Source organism: Rhineura floridana, chromosome 1 (genome assembly GCF_030035675.1).
Source record: "Rhineura floridana isolate rRhiFlo1 chromosome 1, rRhiFlo1.hap2, whole genome shotgun sequence".
Lineage (NCBI taxonomy): Eukaryota > Metazoa > Chordata > Lepidosauria > Squamata > Rhineuridae > Rhineura > Rhineura floridana.
Window position 1 is genome coordinate 175,631,200 of NC_084480.1, and position 5,825 is coordinate 175,637,024.

Here is a 5,825-nt window from a genome sequence, read left to right on the forward strand (position 1 = left end):
TCCGACATTCCTAAAAATGGTTTCCCTCCCTTCCTTCCGTTCTTCCAGAGGGAGCTCTCAGAAAGGAGTTTGCAGGCTCCAGCCAACCCCTCCTCCCTCAAACATACTTGTGTGCCCCACTTGTTGCCTGCAAGTGTGGTTTGCTCCCGCCATTGCCTCTGGACTTTACTTAGCAGTCATGTCACAGACCTTTGTTGTGTTTGAGCAGTCATGCCTTCCCCTTGCTTGTTAAAAATTGCATTGTCAACTTGTCAGCCACTCCCCTTCCCCCCATTCCATCCTTCTATAACATGTTAATGTTTAAATAAGAATTTCTTAAAATCATCCACCATTCCAAAAATATTGTTGCTCAAAAGGCAGCTCACAACTTCACAGAAAGCCTCTAAAAAATACAACTCAACTTTAAACACTGTATAGAACAATATAGAACTTTAGTTATGCCTTAGAGCCTGTGTGCTAACCTAAATGTAAATATTTTGACTACCACCTAAAGGAATATTCAGAGAAATGGAGACAGGGCTCCCCCTAGTGATGGGCTAGGGTGGAAAAGGACTACTCCAAGTGTCAAACAGCATGACCCCTTCCCTAATATGTAGAAAAGAAGTGGAGTTTACTATAAGTGTATTGGATGTAGGCTGTGTGGGGTTGTATGGGTATTTTGGAACACACCTAAAAGGAAATAGAAAGCCAGCACAAGTTAAATTATTCATGAGGGCAGTCTGAGTGATGTTACTTCTCCTTCCTGGAAGCAGAAACAATCCAGTTATGGTGGATCCTTTCCCTCTTAGAGTTAGGACTTGCTTCCAAAGTGCTGTGGCCTGTGACTGCATCTCAGGACTAATAAAGAAGGACCAGAGGACAGTACCTGCCTGAGGCTACATACATACTAGCTGGTTAAAAAGCAGCAAGGCAGTTTTGTCGGTGTAGCTTGAAACAAATCCACACCCTGCTGTATACATCTTTATTGTTTGATGGAATACACATAGCCCCACTGCTGACATCAGAGCTTTTAGGACCACCACTGCAAATTGTGTCTATTGGACACACCTCAGAGTCGCAACTGGTTGATAGACCAAACAGTTTTCATGGCGGCGGAAAGCTGGCTTGAAGAGAAAACACATCCAATCTCAAACATCCCAGATCTTGGTGTAAAACGGGACAGGCCATGATGAACATTGTGTGTACCCGGATTCCAGAAACACAGGTGGAGAAGCAATGAAGCCAGGATAACTGCACGTGTGTCTGCAGCCTATGTCTGTCTGCATCCCTATCAGGCTAGCTTTAGAGAAGGGGATAAGATGGTGAAGATGGCACTCACTCACTACAGCCTCAGCCAGGCAGCCAAATTCACTGCACCAAAGATATTGGGAAAGCAACTGTGCATCCTGCAGCAATCTGATGAAGGGAGCAAGACAGAGGAACCCCATTCACTCAAGCGGGGTAGCAAAAGAAGCTGGTAGTGGCAGACGTGCCACGGCCCAGCCACGCCGTGCAGCAAAACACAAAACAGGAGAGCACCATACCTGTTGTGGCTGATGCACTTAGGTCCCAGTAAGAAAAGCAGCTGTCGTGAAAGTCACTGCATTGCCCCATCAATGCCCTGAATAGGTCACGGGCCCTCTTAGACTCATCTGCCCGCTCATCATGGATGGCCAATCTTACCTTCACTGGCCCAAGGCTGGAAAGGGAAGGAGAGGTTCAACAGGCAGTCTCCCTTCCCTCCCCGTCCCAGAGCTCTTCTGTTCCTGCTCAGAGCAATACTTGCACAGGGGGCTGCTACCAGCAGAGACCATATTTCAGGAGCCCACCAGGCAGTTGGCCACATAGGAGCACCATGTTCGGGCAGTTTCTCTTAACCAGAAAGAGGAAACCAAGTAGGCTCCCAGGCCCCATCTATTGGTGCTTTAGGGGCTAACACCATCACCCCTCCAGGGCCACAGTCATACATTCTAACGAAGGAGAGGCAGGCAAAGGACCAATGCTGCTAATAGAAGCACTTCTACATACATAGATCAACATATACAGAACTAAGATCATCAGATGCAGAGGCCAAGCCAAATCATAAGGTACACTTAACAGTACTGCAACTGATTGTATATATTAAATACAGACCTCAGGAACGTGCAATGCACTTAATGAATCCAGAGTATGAGTGTAAGCCTCAGTATAGTTGGATGGAGGAACTGACCCGCTTTGTAGTCTTATGATCAGGTCTGTTTCATGGTGGGGGTTGGGGGCACTGTGCTTCAGTGGTTCCACTCCTACCTCCAGGACTGTTTCCAGGAAATAGTTATGGGATGCTTCTGTTTAACACCATGGGAGTTGTCCTGTGGTGTCCCACAGGGTTACATCCATGCTATTCCCCATGCTATTTAACATCTATATAAAGCCACTCAGAGCTGTCACCAGGAGATCTGGAGTTAAGTGTTATCAATATGCAGATGACACCCAGCTGTCTCTCTGTTCTATCTGAATAACGAGAAGCGCTTGAGATGTTAAGACCAGTGCTTGGAGGCAAGAATGGGTTGGATGTGGGTCAATAAATTAAAGCTGAATCCTGAAAAGATGGAAGTATTATGTGACCCAAGTCCTCACATCTGGGCGGTGGGGAAATGGCCTATTCTGGACAAGATTGCACTTCCCTGGAAAGAGGAAGTCCATAGCTTGGGGATGGTCCTGCATTCAACACTGTCACTAGAGGCTCAGGTGATCTCAGTAGCTAGGAGTGCCCTTTTCCAGCTATAGCTGGCTTGCCAGCTCCGCCCCCTTTTGGACAGAAATGACTTGGCCACAGTACTCCCTGCTCTGGTAACTTCCAGGCTGCATTAGTGCACTAGTAACTTCCAAACTGGATTCCTGCAGTGCACTCTAGGTGGGACAGCCCTTGAAGACAACTCAAACTTTACAACTGCATTGGCTGCCAGTTTGTTTCTGAGCCCAGTTTGAGGTACTCACATTGTTGTTTAGAGCCCTGAAGAACTTATGCCCCAAATATCTGAAATACCGTCTTCTTCCCTATAGACCTTTGCAGGATTAAGATAAGCAGAGAGGACCCTCTTGGTAGTTCAGAAGCTGGGGGACGGGAGATTCTCTGTAGCAGCCCGAAGTTGTGGAATTCCCTCCCCACAGAGGTGCATCTAGCAACTTCAGTTTTCAGCAAATGCTGAAGACACGCCTCTTGACTCTGGCCTTTGATACCTGAGATGTATGTATTTGGGACCCACCTATGTTTGTGAGTTTAAGTTGTTTTGAATTGTTTTTAATGTTGTATTTTAAATTGTTGTAACCTGCCCTTGGACCTTAGGGTGGATATATAATAAATTATAATAAGTAAAGTAACATGAATCCATTATTATGCTCATATCTTCATTTTGAAGTCCCTCAAGACTACACATAATCTCTTGAAGGCCAGGCTCACCCCTTACCACCCTTCCTCAGCTGCCATTTTTCTTATACAGAACATTGGGAAGAGGTTACAGAACCTTTAAAAGGAAAGGTATTGCTTTTTGGCATGGATGTTTTAAGATTAGCTGATTCGCTAACAAAAGCAGAAATATGTGTAGAGTTCAGATCATTTATTCCTTTAATAACGTTTATAATGAAATAGTATATAATGAAACTACTGAATACTTTTGAGGTTTTATGTATACAAACTATTCTTACTAGAAAAACTGGAGTTTAGCTTAGTTTTTAAATATTTTATACAGACCCAATCATAAGGCGACATTTGTGCCACGATTCTGGAACACACACAAGTGCAGAGTCTGGCTTCTTTAGCATCTGGGAATTTGCTTTTTAAGCAACTTTATAGCTGTTGTGGCTGCGAAATGAATACTTGAAAATGTGCCTGTTGGAATCTCAAAAACCAGCGTGATAAGCCTATGCATGGTGCAGTGGACTCTTGAGTTTTGTTGCAGGTTTAACATCTGGGAGATAGGTAGATGAAGAAATTAAAAAGGGTTCATGCATGTGACAGTATTTCTCCCCCCACCCGTTCCATACCCCTTAGGTGGGAGTTTCCTCACACCTAAATCCCAACATCTAAGTTCATGACATTGCTCCATTCCCACCCTTCTATATCCCATTTTACTTGCCTATGGATAGGAGCAGCATAGATCACCCTTACACAAGATATCAAGAGGTAGAATGTTAGTGATGCATTATGGACAACCTTGGCATACTACTGAAAAATCAAACATGCCCCTGCTACATGAAGTGCCTCTTATCAGCGTTGTTCTATCAGCCGTTATACATTTCTCAGCCTCTGCTTACTCCCCACTGTTGGCTGGCACAGATCAGATAACACAGGATAAAGTATTAGCACTATCCATGTACATTACATAACTTTACCTATGCGAGAAACTGCAAAGTTGCGTATCATTCCTCTGTCTAACCCATTTCGATTTCCCTACCCTTCTTCGGTTAGCTCCCTTGTATCCATTTTAGATTGTAAAGGCCCCGTCCTGTCATTCTTTGAGAAGTGCCATGTACATAGATGGCACTGTACAAATTAAGACAATGACAACCAGGCGCAGGAAGAGCAGAACTCAGCAGGGGGCAGCTATTCACGGAGCCACATTTATACTGCCGGGTTTCCACAATGGAAGAAAGGTCGGATATAAATGCAAGATAATATTCTGCCCCAACTGGGCATTGTGTTATTGTGTTGCTACATTGCTTCTCATTTAGAAATAGTCTCCTCATTTAGAAATGCTTTCATTTTCCCATTGCTGATCTGTTAGCAACTGATCACGCCTTAGCATTATTATATCCAAGTAAGATCTACTCAGAGTAGACCCAGTGAAATGAAGAGATCCAAGTTAGTCATCTCCATTAACTTCAGTGGGCTTATTCCAAGCATGACTAACACTGGATACAACACACAGCATCTTGTCGTGCATTGAATGATTGTTCCTGTAGTATATTTAATCCTATGTAGACCAATTCTTCTCAGAAGACTCCCTTGTTCTCTGCCACTCAGAATTGCAGCTTGGAGGGCCTGGTCTTGCATTGTCTTTTCATCTCATCCAAACCACTTTTTAAAAACCTCTTCCAGCTTTCCATTAATTCTCTTTTTACAGGCAAGCATTTGATCATCTGCATTTATAAATGGTTTCCTGCTCAAGTTCTCAATGAAGCTGAAAAGTGAGGATTGGGTGACAATTTAGCTGACTGAATAGACACACAGCCTAACTTCTGTTAGGCCGTAATAACAAATAAAAAATAATTCTACCCATACAGAGCATAGTAAGTCCTATGGCCAAAGGCACTATTCTGGCATATTCATAGACATGCTTATGCTACTATCCAGACTTACAGCTAATCATTATGACTAGAAACACATACACTCAGTGACATACAGAAGGATTGAGTAGGCCATTAATTGTACAGTATCATGATTAAAAAGAATTAGTTTAAAGTCCAGAATTCTGATATGAGTGTCAGCCTATCAACTCCCTAGGTGTCCCTTGTCAAGCAAATTATTTTCTCAGCAAAAAGAGCAATATGGGGTAGCACTCGATTCTCTTACTGAGCTGTTGTAAGCATTGAGATAATTTTGTGAAATTCCAAATGCTTTAAATATAAACTTTAAAAATGTGCTATGCAAGTATAAAGGGGCCCTGGTGGATTTGAAAGGCACAGTATTTAAGTGGAAAGAACTGAAACATCACCACAAAGCAGCTGACTACCAGACTTGTTCTTGGCAACTGAGCCAGTTGAACATTTCCCCGTCTTCCCAAAGAAGCTGCACAGCTAAGGACCGCCAGAAGAATGTCAGATCCACAAACAAGGAACTTTCAGAGAGAACACAAATGGAACAAATA